We start from the raw sequence: 20,100 nt of genomic DNA, 5'->3' as shown, positions 1-20,100 counted from the left end.
CACATTCGTTGAACACTTACCTTGTTCCAGGCACTGTGTCAAGTGTTTTACATGTGATCTCTAATCTAATTTTCATAACATACCCATGAATGAGGGGTTAAGTCACATTTTCAACTGGGATACAGAAGTGAAATGACTTACCTAAATCTCACAACTATTTTTGAAAAGTTTCATTGTTTTTAACAGGGAGCTCAAAAGATCTATTAAAAATGATAGTGTGTACTCAACCAACACTTACACTTTAAGCATATTTGAAAGGAAGTAACAGGAAAGTTTTACTTTTATGTTTAAGACTTGAAATGATATGAGATTGCCTACAAAAAATTTTAAGTAGCTAATTTCAAAGTAAAGCATCAAGTGTGTGGAAGAGACCATTAGTGCTCATCAAGTATCTGTGTACTCTTCCACGCACTTTTCCCAGCCTCTTCTCCATTTGAATCAGAACCACATTTCTAGTTCTGGCCAGTGGACTGTGGCATTTGTCACTTCCAGGCTGAGTCAGTTAAGAGACTATATAACTCCTTTAACTCTCTTTTCCCATGCTTTGGTGACCTTGGCATGGCATATCTGCAACACAGAAGACAGTCAACCAGCCTGCATCAGATTTTTGCAAGAAGCAACCCTTTATTGTGTTAAGTCATTAAAATGTTGAGGTTTAACAGCTTAACCCAGCCTATCCAGAGGGATACCAAGCCAAATCAATTTGTAAATTCTGTTTACACTATTGCTGCATGATCGAGCAATAAAAAACAAATATCCTCCTTCTTTTTTGGTGAGTGCTATAGAAAACCAGTCTTGAATTATATGAGTTTTGAATTATGTGAGCAGCCCTTTCTTCAAACATATTGCACCATCTCCAGAATAATGAAAAGAGAGTTCAGAATCATCCCTGTGGATCTGACAGTAGGCCAGATGCAGGAGAACTCATGAAAGGGGATTTCAGCGTTCCCCCTGGCCCAGAAGAGTTCTTTATCTCCTTGGGTGGGTACTGGACCTCTCAGTTCGGGGCAGATCCCTCTGAGTTACTTCCACATCCCTCTGACACCACTGTGAAGTTTCAAGGGGGAACTATGAAGCTGACTCAAACACTAAAAGTCTCTTAAATCTCCAGCTGAGACCCCAAATGGACATTTCAGCACACCGCTGAATCATCCATACCATCCAAGAGACTCTGACTCAATGTATCACACAGTGCTAAGAGCAGCTTCTTATCCTAACTCTGACTCTGTTAGAGGTATGGTTTGGACTATGTCCCTTAAGCTCTCTGAGCCTTGGTTCTTAACTAATAAAGAAGGAGGTGGCCTAGATGACACCTGGAGTTCCGTCCTACTCTAACAGATTCTGTGATTCATTATCCTAACCACCATCTTTATCATAGTGTTACTGAGTCCTCTTATTTGTCTTGGCTTAGACAACCATGTGAAATTGAAAAATGCTTCTACATGGGATTGAAAAGTACATCTCGACTGTAAATTTTTTGAACTTTCTGGAAAAGAATTTGATATGTTCTAAGGAAACTTAAAAACTTTACATTCGTTGGTACAGGAAATCCACTTCCAGGACTTTATCCTAAAGATCTAACCAGAAATACAGGCACCAAATTAGAAACAATATATATGTCTAAAATTAGGAGATAGGGGATATATTTAGTAAAAAAAAAAAAAAAATAGGATTTTTTAAAAACTGAGGAGAGGGGACTTTGGATTCAGGTTGACTAGATCTGAATCCCAACTTTACCATTTACCAGCTACATGACTTTGGGAAAGTTATTTAACCTCTCATGCCTTAGTTTCCTCTTCTGTAAAATGAGACAAATTTAAAATTAAAATGAGTTATTCCAAAGCAAATAACCCACAGTATTATTAAACAAGCTCATGCTATCTGCAACCGATCTCAAACTATGAAAGTAAAACAAGAGTAAAACCAGATGAGCAATTCTACTTGGATACCAATTGCAGAAAAGCAAGAAGCACCTATACAATTCACTTAGCAATCATTTGTGTACTGACTATAACATTTCTCCTGCTGTTGTCTTAGACTGTTACTAGAATCTTCAGGGGTTATTTAACTCCTTGACTGCAATTAAACAATAAGCTCCTTGAAAGCAGGGACCATAAATCTATTCTTCTATTCCCCACTGCACCTGTATAGTGCCTTATACACTGTGAAGTTCTAACTTAACAAGAGCAACTAAGCCCTTCTTATAATACAAGATCACATATTTATACAACACCTCCATTGAACTAATCATCTTATCTACCCATCCATTACCAGAAAATAATTTTTCCTCCAGTTACCACCATTCACCCACTTGCCCAAACCCAAAATGTGAAAGTCATCCTAAAGTCCACCTATGTCCCTGAAAACTAATTAGTTATTGAGGCTTACTGCCTCTGCTTCCTTACGTCAACCCTCTCCTGCCCCAAACTTGGCTGACTTCCCCTAGCCTTTTCAGTTTTATCTGCTTAGGGAAATCCTCCCTGATGGCCCAGACAGGAGAGGACCGCTCTTGTACCTTCTCAAAGCACCCAGTTCTTACTTTAATGAATTCTTTGTGTGATTAGTTACTGGAAGTCTGCCTTCTCCATTAGCCTGTGAAATTTCACTATATTGTGAAAGCCTGTGAAGCAGGTAACTGAGGTTTCTCAGAAGTTAGGAGCCTGGTCCTTTTTTTTAAGGTTTCTGGTATATGAAAAAAAGGAAGAAAATTCCAAAACAGAGTTACCAAAACTGTGGTTGCTTTTAAATGTTTACTTTTACCTAATAAATACTTTGAACACACACGTGAAACATATTACCTATCTTGGAGAGAACATGAAAATTTCTGAATTGTGCAGCTCTAGGCCAAATCCACCTCTATGACCAGCTAACAGGTTCCTGCTGCCCCAAAGGCCGAATGGACCAATATATCTCAGCACAGCCCATTGGGATGTGATAGGGAGGCAATGGGGAATAGTTGAAAGATTTTGAGATGAGCAGAGTGGGATAAGAAACGACTCCTTGTTCTTATATCAGTTATAGAACTTCTGTATCTTTAGCCTTTGAATCTGAAACACTCTGATGCTTCCAATCTTTCTCTGTTTAAAAGACCCAAGCAAAATGAAGTCAAAGCAGCTTGTTATATTTGCCTGGCGAAGGGACCAAGCAGACCCAGTTGCTTCTGGCAACAAAATGGCGTTCACTTGATTTCACTTCCACTGTGGAGAGAAAAAAATCACTCAAATCCTCAAACATCACTTCATTCAACTTCTAGAACACCACTATCTGTGTATCTGTCTTTTGTTACCTGTTTTTCTATTGCCTACAGGTACAACTCACTGCTCATAAAAACATAGTAGTCCAGAGTTTAATTAGATCTCAAATTAGATCCAAAAAGCAGACACATTGCCCTTGGAAGGAGAACACAGGGCTTTCCTCTTCCACAAAGCAGAACATACCTGCCGGACAGCTAGCAGAAACCCCAGGGAAAATCACCAGGATAGCAAACCGAAAGGTCCTTCCTCAACATCCTCCCTGCTTAATCGCACCATTTGTAATCTCGTGGGGAAAGATGTTCAGGCAGGCCTAAAATGATGGGCTTCAAGATTCAATCACTGGGTTCCAGCTGCCATTCATTCTAAAAATGTTTACTCCTCCCCATCTAAAAACACCCTCTGCTCCTAATGATACCAACAATCACCCTCTGGGCTAAGACAAGAAGCAACTCCTAAAACCCTCATTGCCTCCTTTTTTCTGACCACCCCCTGACATACACACACACTCACTCACCACCCAAAAGGGAAATATTTTTAAACTCTAGCACTTGGGGATAATATTGGGCAAATCTCAAGATCTAAATCAGGTGTTAGGTGTTAATTCCCATTAACCAAAGCCACTTAAACCGAAAACCAGACCTGTGTACAGAAAGAGGAGACAACTCAAAATAGCCCAGAGAAAGAAATCCTACAATTTACTTGTTGGAATCTCAACCAAATATCTAACTTCAATATAAAATGAATACCATGGAGAAAAACTTAAACTAAAAATTCGTCTTGAGCCAGCACCAAAATAAAGTATTCCTAAATCTTAATTAGTGACCCATAGTTCAAGACATTTATATATTCCAATACACTAAACCAATTTGAGCTATTTCTTGAGCTCACTTTACCATTTGCCTTAATTCTCAAAGCAAAGTGTATACAAGCATATATAGCTTTAAATTTTTTTGATTCTCCATCATTCCATACCAGTTCTTTCTCTCCCAAATTTCAACTGTTTTGAAAGACTTTTCTTAGTTAAATTATCCTTACCTTCACACTTTCCACAGTGTCAAGTCCAATGCCGTTCTCTTCTCCCAGAAGAGAATCTACAATCGTTCCAGTCTCAAGAAGGAAAAGCAGATACCAACTGGTCTAAATCTAAAACTGCCCACTCTTCCTCCTTGGAGACTTAACCTATGTGCTCATATCTTTCCAGCTTGAACTTGAGCAAATAAGTCTTCAGAATGTCACAATGCCTGCATAAATGTGAATCTAAGGACCACACCCTTTTGAACATCCTAATTTCCAGTCCAAACGTTGTGCCGCCGTAGAGTATTTCCCGAGACTCACTTTGACACCTCACCCACAGGACCACAGTCATGTCCCACCTGCTGTGAAAACCAAAGCCAATGGAGCATGTCTGATCTTTGCTATCTCTCTTCCAGGCCATCAAGATGGATAGACGACAAAGGGAATGGTTATGGCAGCAGTAACATAATAAAGCATCATTGATAAGACAAACCATTTTGTAACATACAGTGCCTCAAGCAAGGTGCTAAGGTTGGAGTCACTGCTAAGGTGCTAAGGTTGGAGTCATTGCCAAAATCAAAGTTATAGGAATAGGAAAAGATGATGGAAAAAAATGCTTTAGGTCAACAGTGAAGCTCACTTGCCCTCGAGGAATACACAATCTGATAGAGAGAAAAGTGAATAAATAAGTTAGAAAAAATTATTCTAAACCAACGTGAGGCTTGCACAAAGTGAAATGTGAGCAAGAAAGAAACAACAGTCTGACTCTAACGTGGAGAGCAAGCAGCTGTTACCCTATCTGCATTCAAGTCTTATTTCCTCCTTCAGTGTAAACTCTTGGTGAACAAGGGCCATATCCCCTATAATACTTCACACCTAGTAAGCACTCAATAAATAGCTAATGAATGATGAGCTCCTGCCTGGGACCCCACCTCCCTGAAACCCTAGCCTAGGTGGCAACCAGGATCAGAAATAGCTGGAGAGGCTAATTAAATGCAGATTCCTGGGCTCACTTCATATCTACTGAATCAATCGGCAGGGGGAGGCCCAGTATTTATTTTTATTATTTACTATTTTATTTTTGGCTGCGTTGGGTCTTCGTTGCTGCACGTGGGCTTTCTCTAGTTGCGTTGAGCGGGGGCTACTCTTCGTTGAGGTGCGCGGGTTTCTCATCGCGGTGGCTTCTCTTGTTGTGAAGCACGGGCTCCAGGCGCACGGGTTTCAGTAGTTGTGGCTTGTGGGCTCTAGAGCGCAGGCTCAGTAGTTGTGGCGCATGGGCTTATTTGCTCCGCAGCATGTGGGATCTTCCCGGACCAGGGCTCGAACCCGTGTCCCCTGCATTGGCAGGTGGATTCTTAACCACTGCGCCACCAGGGAAGCCCCAGAAGTCTGCATTTTTAACAAGCACTCACCAGTTGATTTTTATGTATTCTTGAGTTTTGAGAACCAAAGGCTTAGAGTATGTGGAGACAAGCAAAGGGGCATTAAGACGCTCAGATTTAAATGTGGCCTCCTCATGGATAAGGGCAGAGACTAGAAAAGGTTTCTGAATAGTCCCATCAAATAGTCTTCATCAAGTACATTTGAGGAGGTTAAACACTACAGGGAAAGGGCTCCTCCTTCTGTGACTGTCTATCACTGAGCTGTTAGCACATGTAAAGGAGGTGAAGCTTTGTACGTAGCCAGAGTATTTATTTACTACTACTGTAGTCAAAGTCAGAATGCACAGGGCTGCCAATAAAGAAGAAAGCTGGCCTGAGTAGTCTGCAATGACTTCATCTGACAAAGGTCTAGTCATCTGTGAAAAATTACAACTTTTATATGCGATTGGCAAAGAAGCACAGGAAAAGATGTTCAATATCATTATTGATTGGGGAAATGCTAATTAAAATAACAAATACCAATACATACCCACTAGAACGGCCAAAGTTTAAAAGACAATACCACATGTTGGCAAGAATGTGGACAACTGGATGTCATACACTGCAGGTGGGGACACAAAATGGTACACAAAATGGTTCATTTTTTTTTTTTGTACCATTTTTTTTGGTCACTTTTTAACTTTTTATAAAGTTAAACATACAGTTACTACTCAGCTTAGCAATTCCACTTCTAGGTATTTACCCAAGAGAAATTAAAATTATGTCCACACAAAGATTTTTACACGGATGCTTATAGTAGCTTTATGTATAATAACCAAAACCTGGAAACAACCCAAATGCTCACCAACCAGTGAATGTGTGAACAAACTGATACATCTCTAAATAAAAAGGAACAAACTACTGAAACTACTGGATAAATCTCAGAAGCATTGTGCTAAGTGAAAGAAACCAGACACAAAAGAGTACAATTCCATTTATATGAAATTCTAGAAGAGACAAAACTGTCATGATAGAAAGCAGTTCAGTGGTTCCCTGGGGGGAAGGGGAAGGGGATTGACTGCAAGGAGCATGAGGGAACTTTTCAAGATGAAAAGAACATATAGAAATATTCTTCATATTGAATGTGAAGATAATTACACAAGTGTATACATTTGTCAAAAAAATTATCAAATTACACACAAAATTTAGGGATAAACTTTATTGCATGTAAATTATACTTCAATGGAGCTAATTGAAAAGGGAGAATGAACATTTCTGCCCTTCCTTCTCTCCTGGCAACCTGGAACATGATTTTGATGGCTGGAGCCTTAGCAGCTAATAATTAATTAATTAATTAATATATTCTTCGTTTTGTTTATTTATTTATTTTTTGGCCATGCCACATGGCATGTGGGATCTTAGTTCCCCGACCAGAAACTGAACCCACGTCCCCTGCATTGGAAGCACAGAGTCTTAACCACCGGACCACCAGGTTAGCAGCTATTTAAATTATAAGGCCCATATTGAAGAGAAGGAACAGTGAACCTGAAAGAAGCTTATTCCTGACAACTTTGTGGATCCACTCCATTCCTGAATACTCTATTTTCATGGGTATTTTATGTAGTATGGAAATGAAATTCTATCATGTGTAAAAACAAAAAATATTTAAATCTATTTTGTTATAGCAACAAAAAAAACTTAAAAATCATATGTGTCAAAATAATAGCTAACATTTATTGATTGCTTTCTGTTTACCAGTCTCCATTCAAGTAAGTGCTTTGCATTTTAACTCATTTAATACCCCTTAAACCCTTCCACAGTATAAGAATCTAATTTTTATTTAAAGATGTCCAGCAAAGGGGACTCCTCCAGCTCCTTCAATACCTCATTCTGGTGACATTCAAATCTCACTCTCCGTTAGCCCTGCCTCATAGCCAACCTGAATCTCTTGGATGTCCCAGGGAAGATCCAGAACATTCATCAGTCTTGACAAACTGCTTCCACAAAAACGTGACTTCCAAACTCGGTATTCTGCTACCCACTCCCTGCCTAGAAGAGAAAGCTATGTCACTCTGCTTCAGGGCAGAGGTGCAGGCATCCTGCAGCCTAGACTCACTTACTAAGCAATGTACAGCCAAAATGCAGTATCCACACCTGAATCAATAGTGTTGACACGTTCATTTGCATCACACCTTCTAAAGAAGGAGTTGCTGTTATCAAGAGCTCTATCCATAATGATATCTGGATGCCTATCTACAGAGAACACTCTGTAGCCCAGTTCTATCCTTTGGGGACATGAGGTCAAATCAGAATCATTTTAGCCAGATCCCCATGTAATTCATATGCACATTAAAAACTAGAAACACTAGTCTAGGGCAAAATTTCTCTACAGCAGCACTATTAACATTTCACGCCCATAATTCTTTGTTGTGTGAGGCTGGACTGTGCTTTCCAAAATGTTTAGCAACATCCCTGGCCTCTACATACTAGATTCTGGCAGCACTCTTCCGCCAGTTGTGACAGTCAAAGATATCTACATATATTGATAAATATCCCCTGAGGGGCTAAATCAGAGCCCCTTCCCAAATAAGAAGTACTGGTTTACAAGACCCTTGGTCAAAACCCCTTAACTTAAAAAGATTTTTTTTCTTTTCTCTTGGGAAAAAGAGAAATGTAACAAGTTTAGCTGTTAACTACTGTATCAAAACAAGTCCAAACAGATTATGTGCACCTACTCAAAATGGATTAAAGACCTAAATGCAAGGCCAGACACTATAAAACTCTTAGAGGAAAACAGAGGCAGAGCACTCTATGACATAAATCACAGCAAGATCCTTTCTGACCCACCTCCTAGAGATAATGGAAATAAAAACAAAAATAAACAAATGGGACCTAATGAAACTTAAAAGCTTTTGCACAGCAAAGGAAACCATAAACAAGACAAAAAGACAACCCTCAGAATGGGAGAAAATATTTGCAAACAAAGCAACTGACAAAGGATTAATCTCCAAAATATACAAGCAGCTTATGCAGCTCAATATCAAAAAAACAAACAACCCAATCCAGAAATGGGCAGAAGACCTAAATAGACACTTCTCCAAAGAAGATATACAGATTGCCAACAAACACATGAAAGGATGCTCAACATCACTAATGATTAGAGAAATGCAAATCAAAACTACAATGAGGTATCACCTCACACAGGTCAGAATGGCCATCATCAAAAAATCTAGAAACAACGAATGCTGGAGAGGGTGTGGAGAAAAGGTAACCCTCTTGCACTGTTGGTGGGAATGTAAATTGATACAGCCACTACGGAGAACAGTATGGAGGTTCCTTAAAAAACTAAAAATAGAACTACCATATGACCCAACAGTCCCACTACTGGGCATATACCCTGAGAAAACCATAATTCAAAAAGAATCATGTACCACAATGTTCATTGCAGCTCTATTTACAATAGCCAGGACATGGAAGCAACCTAAGTGTCCATCAACAGATGAATGGATAAAGAAGATGTGGCACATATATACAATGGAATATTACTCAGCCAAAAAAAGAAACGAAACTGAGTTATTTGTAGTGAGGTGGATGGACCTAGAGTCTTTCATACAGAGTGAAGTAAGTCAGAAATAGAAAAACAAATACCGTATGCTAACACATATATATGGAATCTAAAAAAAAAAAAAAAAAGTGGTCACAAAGAACCTAGGGGCAGGACGGGAAAAAAGATGCAGACCTACTAGAGAATGGACTTGAGGACACGGGGAGGGGGAAGGGTCAGCTGGGACAAAGTGAGAGAGTGGCATGGACATATATACACTGCCAAATATAAAACCGATAGCTAGTGGGAAGCAGCAGCATAGCACAGGGAGATCAGCTCGGTGCTTTGTGATCACCTAGAGGAGTGGGATAGGGAGGGTGGGAGTGAGGGAGATGCAAGAGGGAAGAGATATGGGGATACATGTATATGTATAGTTGATTCACTTTGTTATAAAGCAGAAACAAACACACCATTGTAAAGCAATTATACTCCAATAAAGATGTTAAAAAATATATATTTTCTGTGCTTCATGTTGTCTTTATCAGATGTTCGATTACTGAAGAAAAACTGAGTCTTAATATTAAGAGAGCTAAGGTTTTTTTACAACATGTAACTTTCTGTATTTGCCTTTGAAATCTTTTTATTGTCACTGTGGTTAAATGGGTAACTATTATTTCACAATGACCTCTGATCCTATTAAATCAAGTGTTCTAAACCTCTTGACATTTTTTACAAACTTCTCAAAACCAAACTCTAAATGAAGTCTTTTTGATTTGGACCTAACTTTGGGATTTTCCAGAGGCCCCCTGTAAAATCTGGAAGGATTTGTTCTCTCAAAAGAGAAGGGTTAAACTAATTAGGCTTATTTAATATGTTAAATTACATGGAAATAAGAAGTGATACTAAACCTTCTTTAGATTATATTGTATAAAATATTATACAATATATACCTATAATATATTGTATGGGTGTATGTTACTATTATAAGTAGTCCAGAAATCATATAAAATCTGACATTCCTAGTATGCTATCAGTCATAATTCCAGCTATCATCTTAAAATGTTGTATGTCTCATAAATAACTAAATTTCCTTGTCAATTAAATTATAATGAATTCTTATCAGAACTTTAACCATGGCCATGTTTAAGTCTCCTGGCATTCACAGAAAGTTAGTGTATTATTCTGATGCTTTCCTGAAAGCTTTAACAAGCAGCTATGACCCAAAATTGCTGTGTCTTTAAAGAGATTTATGGAAAAGACCTTGACAAGTACTCTAGAATACAGGTTTCTGATAACTCTAAGATCATACCATTGAACTAAGTAAGAATTTCTAGAATTGTTACGGAGAAACTGATTCATAAAACTGCTAACTCAACGTCAAGCAGAACAAGAATTAATTACATAGGACTGACTGAACTGATGAGGATGATTATAATTTTCTATTACTTTTTTCTGTGAAACATTGCCAGTTCATTAATGTTTTGTTTTTCCAGATTTAAGAAAAACTTTTTCTCTTTTCTATCAAGCTATTTATAACTTAACAGCAACTTGGTAAATTATATCTTTGTAAACAGAATTTTCTCCCTACCTGATCCCTCAAGAATTCAGAAGTTCTTATTGAGTATTCTTATTTTCACAGCAATATAGTTATTTGCATAGACTCAGTGAGAATCTGTTTTCCTTAGAACAGAACACAATGGGAAATATTGGTTATATTACCAAGACTTTGACTGGAATGTTACATTTGAGAATGATGTTCATAGACTCGGACATAACCAGACGGTTTTAAGAAACTAAGGTTGACTTTATGGAGCCAATAAAACCTCCCTTCAGAAAACTACCTGGTAAATCTTGTTTATAGGGTTCCCAGCCTAACCAATGAGTATGGAAAGTCATTTCCTAGCAGATCCAGAACCTCATGACATTTTAGACCTCAGGAAGAGAGGAATTTACCTAAATCTATAGGCATTGCAAGTGAGTCCTTGGCTTGGCTTCCAGAATAATCTCATATTCTTTATCAAAAATTCTAGCAAAACAGACTGAAAAAAGCTTACATGATCAATCTCTATTCTTGCTGCATTTATGTAAATAATCAGACCAAGTTTAATGAAATTAGACTTATTTGGCAAGCCAATTAGTCTTATTATGACTATCTTTGGTAAAAATGGGGGTGATTGTAGAGAGAAAAATGGTGTTTCAATGGAAAACTATAACACCCCTTTGTGGACATTAGATTCTAGCCCTGTTCACTGTCACTGAGGTTTTGTTATTTACCTGTGAACTGGAGTGGATCCCAAATTCTTTTAGTTTCCTCCAATATCTGGCCACAACTCTCCAAACTAACACCTCCAAGTTTTCTCCCACCCTTCTGACTTGTAATCACTAAGAAATAAAACTGCCCTTTTCCCAAAACCGTATAAGCTGAAGCTGGACAACTTGATATAAACAGAAATATCACAACAGCTCATGTATGGACAACCTTCATGCCTGTTGCTGTGTGGGCCACTCAGAAAGTTTACTGGAACACACCTGATGACATCCCCAGAGACATTCAAACTGCAAAAGATGCTTTGAGCCCAATATCTAGAAAACTGCTCAGCTGACTGCCATCTGGACTCAACAAGCAGTTTTATAGTCTACTCCAACCATTAGACTTCATTTTTCTTTTGTTTTTAGAAAAATGCCTCTTACTAAATCCCTGGTTGCTTGGACCACATAGTGGCTTAACTTAGGTGGAAACTCACCCACAACACCACCTTCTGAAATGAGACACAGTTGTTGAACTGAACTGACCTATTCCCAAATTAAGAGACTGATTCAATAAAATAGGAAACAATGTACTTAAATTCATCCTTTTCTGCTTGTTCCTATCTATGTTTTTCTCCCCCTTTGCTGATCTCTTATCTCACAACTTCTAACCAAACTCAGCTGCTAATATGTGACACTTTCTAAAAATAAAATTTCAAATTGGGAACTAAAGGAAACCAGAATACATCACCCCAAAATATGCCTCTTTGACATAAAAATAATTTTGAGCTGAAGGCAATTAAGAAGCAGCAAATGGAGGAGAAGCTCTCTGCCCTCCTCATTACTTCCTAGAGGCAGGATATACATTCTTCTTTCACTGGAGACATATTCTTATCAGCCCAGAGGTGGCAAGAGGAATCTGTCAAACAAATCTTTGTCATTAGTTCTCAGATGTTTATCTTCCCACAGTTTGCCGCCCTTGGAAACCTAAACTGCTTTCCTTTGTCCTATCATTTCTCTACAAATTTATTGTTCTTTGTTGACGATGCTCTATAAGCCAGAATTCTAAGCTGCTGCTTTGAGTTATTTTTCATTGAGGTTTCTCCCACATGATGGGTGTTGCATGTGCTTAAAAAAAAAAAAAGACTGTTAGTTTTTCCTCCTGTTAATCTGTCTTTTTGTTTAAAAATCCCAGCTGAAAACCTAAAATGGGTAGAAGTCTAGTTTTGCCTTCCCTACACATGCAGGGCAACACATTCTCGGTTTCCGGAGATTAGAACCTGGACATCTTTGGCGGGGGTGGCGTTATTCAGCCTGCCGTACCGCCTTAGGAATGCCAGTCAGAAGGAGGGCCTCTAACAGTCATAAAAATAAAAACTTTAAAAATCAGCAACAGACGGTGGGGGGAGAAGGGAACGGGAGCGGATGGAGCCTCTTTAGACTCTCAGGTTCCGTCACTGAGGGAGACTCAAGGGCTTAGCGTTGTCTACTTCTCAATCCTGGCTGCACCAGAGGACCCCTGAAGAGCTCATAAAAGAGCTCACTCCTTGGGGGCTTCCCTTCCCTGGTGGCGCAGTGGTTGGGGGTCTGCCTGCCAATGCAGGGGACACGGGTTCGAGCCCTGGTCTGGGAGGATCCCACATGCCGCGGGGCAACTGGGCCCGTGGGCCACAACTACTGAGCCTGCGCGTCTGGAGCCTGTGCTCCTCGGCGGGAGAGGCCCGCGCACCGCGATGAAGAGTGGCCCCCACTCGCCGCAACTGGAGGGGGCCCTTGCACAGAAACGAACACCCAACACAGCCAAAAATAAATAAAATAAATTAAAAAAAAAAAAAAAGAGCTCACTCCTTAACAAGACAAATTACACTAGAGGTGGGATTAGCTAATAGCCCTAGGAAAGCCAGAATGGCATAAAGCACTGTTTCTCAAACTGTCTGTAAGGTACAGACATTTTAAAAGGAAAAAAATTCTTTTAGAGCCAGTATGTTGGCAAATTGCTTTTATTATGAACTTTCTTAAATAGTAAAAATATGTACTTGGACAACTACAAAAATAAAACCAATTTACAAGTTAAATAGAAGCAAAAACTACAAAACCAACACAAATCAAATAAATTAATGCAAATCAAATAGACAATTATTTCTTTTAAAATAAGTGGCCTTTCACACGTAACTCTGAAACTGACAGCTACAGCACATACGCTTTTTGGTCCAGAAGATGTATATTACCGTGTCCCCCCCCAAACTGACTCAGCTCTCTATTCAAACTAAAATCCACCGGAACGTTGTCTAGCATATTAAGCCCGTCTTCTTTATTCATCAACCCTTGATAATTAAATCAGTGCTACATGCCCCTATCATGATCTTAAGTATTGTACAAAAATGTAAGCTTCAGCACTGACATGTTTGGCTGAATTCTGATACCAGATGCTCACCCAGGTGATGTAGAATAGGCTTATAATATTTCTCAGTAATTGCTGAGATGAAAATGCAGTTAGATGATTATAATAGAAAGCTTGCAGACCTCCTTCCCCACCCCTCAAGAACATGTCAGCAGACGCCTAGAAATTTATTAACTCCACCTGGGGAAACACTGGGAAAAAGAATTAGGAAGAACTGTACCCAAATAGTTCATGAGGGGAAATTCCTCTTTATATAAATATTTTAGCTAATAAATACAGAAGAAATGATAGAATTTAGAATTTTACAAGCCCTGATGAACTAATAAATGCAAGCAATGATGAACAAAGACGACTGATAACAAAGAAAGACAACGCGACAAGATGCACCTGAAGTATTCTTGCAAAAAAAAGTGAACCTAGGTGTGATCCAACCTCTCTACGTAATTCTTAATTTACAGCAAACATAGGGGCAGAGGAGCATGTTAAATGACATCATAGGGACGCAACCAGTAAAACCAAATAATGCAAAATCCTACAGGACAAACTGGCTTCTTCAACAAATAAACTGTAAGAAAAACAAACAAATAAAGAGAGAACTTGTGTATTAACAAAGACTCTTGAGTCCTATCTATAATTGCAATGTATGAGCTTTATTTAGATCCTAATTCACACAAAAATAGTTCAAGACTTTTAATTTTATAGGGGTGAATCATATTGTATTTAAGGCTTTTTTCTTAATCTTTATTTTTAAAAGATATATACTAAAATATTATGGACCAAATAATATGATGACTTGGATTAGTTTCCAAATCGTGATGGTCAATTTTGTGTGTCAAATTGGCTAAACTCATGCTACTCAGTTTTTGGTCAAACACCAGTCTAGATGTTGCTGTGAAGGTATTTTTTAGATGTGATCAACATTTAAATTAGTCGACATGGAGAAAAGCAGATTACCCTCCACAGGGCAGTGGGGGGAGCATGGGGCAGGGAGGTGGTGTGCTCAGTCAGTTGAGGGCCTCAAGAGAAAAGACTGAGTTTCTCCAAGGAAGAAGTAATTCTGCTTCCAGATTTTCTTCCCAATAGAAACTGCAACAAACACCATCTCTTCCCTCAGTCTTTAGCCTGCTGGCTTGCCCTACAGATTTCAGACTTGCCAGCCCCCATAATCTCAAGAATCAACTCCTTAAACTAAATCAATCTCTCTCTCTTTCTCCATATATTCATACACACACACACACACACACACACACACACACACACACACACACATCCTTTCGGTTCTTTTTCTCTGGAGAATTCTAATACCAAAATTATCTGGGAGAGAGGAGAAATGAGTAAGGAAACAGATAAAACAAAATTGGCCATGAGTTAGTAACTGTTGAAACTGGCTAATAGGTATATTATACTATTTTGTGTCTTGACATTTTCTACTTAAAAATTGGGAAAGATAAAAAGAAATGAAAGAGACCTGTTTTTGATTTTGTTTTTTTTGTCACAGGTCTTGATGACAGCACAGCATATGGAAAATCAAGGCTATCCTGAGAAATCTGAGGCTGTGACCAATAAGGGAGAAGTTAAAGCTCAAAGGAGCTGGCCTTGGAGGTGACTCTTCCCTTGACCTTGAACTTCCAGTCTGATCTAGACTGAAGCCTTTCTGGTCCCACTGCACCTGCACATCCCTTTACCACAGCACTTTTCTTATACTTTTACTCTCAATCTCTTCTCACTAGCCAGGAGCTCCATACTCATCCAAGCACCAAGACTGCACTCAGAAATGTTTGATTAATGAATTAAAGCAATGCCCAACTTTTAAGCCAACTCACATGCTACTGCCTTCTAGTCCTTGGTTTCTTCTGTCAATTGTTAGAGCCTACCACTAACTTCTCTGTTTTTTTATTTTTTCCTACCCTCTGATTCCAAATATTTACCTCCTACCAACCTAACATCTGAGGTCTCACTTTATGGGTGGGGCAGACACTGGCATTCACCATCATAGAACTTTGTAAAATTAACCTTCAAAAGCCCATTTCTGGGCAGAAAACAAAATCCCATCCAACAAGTGGCCTGATTTGCAGAGCTTTCTTTCCAACCTCCTAGAAAGGAAAACCTCTCTGACCCTTAGGGTCTGTTGTGAAAGTCATTCTTTCCACAGGTCTGCCCTTAGATGACAGGATTTCAATGTGAATAACCATCAAATGAACTGTTTCTTTGCCTTTATCATAGTATTCTGCATGTTTTTGGAATAAATTCACTGATTTTACAATTGGAGTAAAGAAAAACCGTAGGATATCCCATTTTATAAATTAAATTAATGAAAAGAAAAATGGTCCAATGCCAGTTTTTCTTTTCCATCTACTTTATAGAGGGAAAGAAAAATGGTGTGAGGGAAAAATGAGACCGAAATAGGCATCTAAACTCCAGCCTCCTGTAAATTCAAGTTCAGACAAGAAAAAGCAGAGTTTTGTAGCTCGCTATGCTCCATGGGAAATGCTGTGACTCTTGTACAGGAAAATGGGGGGGTCTGAGTGGCTGAAGTCGCCTGCCCTCCTGCCTCCTCCCCTGTCCCCTGATCCTACACTTAAAGCCATTATTTCAGGGGAAAAAAAAAATCTCCATCTTTGCTTCTGCCCCCCCCCCTCCCAAAAGGTCAGGTATGCAAGTTCATGACAAAATCTCAAGGTAAATGAGAATGAACAAAGGGAATAAAGAGGAATGAGCAACTGCTGCCTGGGCTGCCAGTGTCTGAGTTGGGTTGCGTGTCTCTGTAGTACAGTAAGCCTCCCTGAGAAAACCATACACGAGCCTTCCTTTGACAGAAATCTGAAAGGTCCCCAGAAAACATGTCAATAACCAGTGTTGACAGCTTTGCAAGACTGTCACCCAGGTTTTCATTTCCTGCCCTTCAGCACTTAGGTAGGTCTACTTGCCACAGTTATCAACAACAATAAAGTATAGGATACCAGTGAAATTTGAATTCCAGATGAACAATTTTTTTAGCCTAAGTATGTCCCATATATTGCATCTTTATTTGGAATTCAAATTTCACTGGTATCTTGTGTTTTATCTGGCAACACATGAAGGTATTTCCATGGGGTAAAGAATATTGCAACAGCTCAGTGTGGAGATTTCTCAAGGAATACCCATGAAGCTAATGAAGAAATGGTGAAGCACCACATGAAAATAAAAGGAAAAAACCCAAGAATGAAATTTCTGGGTTTTTGTCTCCCCAAGAATGAAATCCATTAGCATGTTTCTCTAAGTAAGAGATCCCAAGTTGACTCGGTTGTGACTTCTGAATATTACCAGAACTCTATTTAAACATCCTATGCTTTTCCGAATTACACCCTTTCTATTTCTTAATCAAAAATGCCCTGTGTCTCATTTATACAATGAGAAATTTGGTCTAAAATGTTGGTGGTCCCATCAAGTAAGCTGAGGATCTCTGGGCCAAGGTTCCATTATAAGAGGCCACCTGAATTGGTATGGCTATGTCTTTTTTTCTCAATCAACAGATTGTAGAAGTATAGCCACAATCAAATTGTGGGATGCAGTTGGGAGGAATGCTAGAAATCCATGATGTTAAAAATGGGTCGGTCTCATATGATAAGTTTGGAACCATTGGTCGAGGAGGATTTCCAGTGTTTCTTCCAACCACTTCATGATTCCCAGCATTCTGACATCAGAGCCACTGAATCACTATTTCTTCACTGGTTCTTCTGCAAATTGGTTCTGAGCAAGTAGAATAAGAGAGGAAAGTCTTGGAACCCAAAGTAAAAACTGTCGTAAAAGCGGTCATATGTGATGGGCACTATATTATTCTTGTTGTTCCTTTCAACAGATTTAGCAAATATAGATTAAGGACCTAACATACAAGATATTTTCTGAATTTCTGTTGGTGTTTTGTTTCTTTTCCTGTAGTCAAATACTACAGTAATTTAGATGGGGTAATTTATAGACATTTTGATCTCCATAAAGGCGTTGTTGAAAACTTACTTTTTTATTAGCTTTCATGTATTCTCACTTTACAAATATTTATGGGGCACTAATTCTGGAATAGATATTATATTCCTTTCTTGTTGACAACCTGCTACCCACTACATACTACATCTTCCAAAGAGATAAATGAAAAGGAAGGTGAAGTCTCTGTTCAGTGATTCCTTGTGTGGATAATACCCCCAAAGGCATATATATATATATGCTTTTTGACTAACTCCTCTGGACCTACTTGGACACACTGGGGGGCCTCAGGGGTCCCACACTGGATGGTCTCTTGAGGTCCATCCATCTTCTTTTTTTTCTTTTTCACACACACACACTGTATTTTATTTTTACAAGAGATAAATAGACTGACACCAAGCATTGTACATGGATGACCACAACAAAAGCAACAATGATTGCAATTACCAAACATGAAACACACTCATACTATGTCATAATATTCCATCCATCTTCTTGACATCACTATTCACTGTCCCCATCCAGTGTTTCCAGCCCACATCACAGCTGCACAGAAGTAGGACCACAGCCCATCACCAGGTGAAAAGAGGCTGTTAACTGGCACTAGGGACACAGGATGAAAGGAGACATCACTGTTAATCAGCACATCCATGGCTTCAAATGGGGTACAAATTACTATTAGGTTCCTGGTATTAATAGGAGGAAAGTAAGGCTTAGAAAAGATTAATAGCTTATTGAAAGGGTTCTCACAGCAAGTTAAATGGCAGAGCTGGGATTTGAACCTGGTCTGGCTGACTCTGGAACCCATGCTCTTACTAATATGCTCCTGCCCTTCCACAGAGACAATGAAACTCAGTGTGTGAAGGACAAAGAGGACTCCAGCATGCCTGGCCCAGAGGGCGAGGTGGGGCAGGAGTGGAATTATGGAAGATGGCCAGAGGTGAGGCTTCAAAATTTACTCAAGACCATCTGAAGAGGCTGCCCTTCCTGCTGTGGGCCCTGCTTCTCTGGGAACTGTCATTACCCGAGGAAGGAAAGGTAAAGGGTGAAAAGTGAGAGAGAGGTGCCGCAGCTCTGGGCACGCTGCTCCTCTGCCAGTATCAGGAAGCTAGTAAAAGCTTTGAAGCAAGGAAGTTGCATAGTAAATAGTATTTCAGGAAGATTAATTTGGCACCAATGCACAGAAGATATTAAAGATATTAAAGCAAGAGGTCGGAGGCAAGGAAACTGGTTAAGAGGTTATTGCAGACACTCATTTCTGAGATGAGTCTGAGTCAGGACAGGGCAGTGGGAACAAAGAAAAAGAGCCGAATGTGAGTGTTCCCCACCAAGAAGGAAGAACTGACCAGCCCTACAGACTTGCATAGCCAAGACTGTGGTCCACGATGGTCTGAGGCTGGCAGAGAGAGGAGGAAAGACACTACCAGAGCTGGTAGTTGTCCCAGTCCTGTACACTGAGGTACCTGCCTCTTCTGTCTCCTTTCCAGACCACAAGCTCAAAGGAGTCACGGAGTCCCCCTGTGTCTGGCAGCCCCGCAGTTTTTCCCCATTGCCGACCACATGCTGGGGGGTTGGTAGACTCAGTAAATACTGACTGGCAGTCTGTTTCCTCTGGCTGGAATGCCATGTTCCCACCTTTGCCTGGAAATGCCATGTAGGAAGGCTTCCCTGGAGGCCCAGCACAAACATCTCTCCCTCAGAGAGGCCTCCATGACCAGTCAATCTAAATTAGGTCCTTCAGTTTTCCTTGCATAGAAACTTTTCTTCACCATATTTACTACAAGGTGAAATTTTTTATTTGTTGTTTCTCCATTTAGCTTTTATTTCCTTTTATTGTTTTTGTTGTCAGTGGCAGTTTTCTACTTTCCCCCACTAGACTATAAGTACTGCAAAGTCAGTTTTCTTTTCACCATTGAGTCCCCAAAAGCCCACACAGTGCTGCCCCATAGAAATAAAATGTAAGCCACGTATGTAATTTTAAATTTCCTGTAGCTACATTTTTAAAAGTAAGAAGAAACTGGTGAAATTTATTTTAATAACATATTTATGTACCCACATATATCCAAAATGTTATCATTTAAACATATGATCTATAGAAAAAATTATTAATGAGATAGCTTACATTCCCTTTTTTGTACTAAGTCTTCAACTTCTGTATTTCACACTCACAGCACATCTCAGTTGGGACCAGCCACATGCCAAGTGTTCTGTAACCCCGTGTGACTAGTGGCTGCTGTAATGGACAACATAGATCCTTGCAGGATGCTTGACATGTACTCCTTACTTAATAAAAAGTCAATTCATGAAAAAGGGAGGGTGGGA

General features: G+C 39.4%; 1 protein-coding gene across 4 annotated transcripts in view; it reads right to left on the bottom strand.

Annotated features, from left to right (window-relative positions):
• The window catches only part of TMEM45A (transmembrane protein 45A), an 84,999-nt gene that overhangs the window by 27,510 nt on the left and 37,389 nt on the right, over window positions 1–20,100 (bottom strand). Inside the window, exon 1 of one of the 4 annotated variants that reach the window (XM_082392205.1) lies at window positions 6,180–8,451. The exons of the other annotated variants lie outside the window; for them this stretch is intronic. The gene's annotated coding sequence lies outside the window, so the exon portion shown is untranslated. Of the gene's footprint in view, window positions 1–6,179; window positions 8,452–20,100 lie in introns of those variants that run through there. 4 annotated transcript variants of the gene reach the window in all.

This window comes from Balaenoptera borealis, assembly GCF_965194805.1.
Source record: "Balaenoptera borealis genome assembly, chromosome: 5".
Lineage (NCBI taxonomy): Eukaryota > Metazoa > Chordata > Mammalia > Artiodactyla > Balaenopteridae > Balaenoptera > Balaenoptera borealis.
This window is presented reverse-complemented; position numbering and strand designations above follow the sequence as displayed.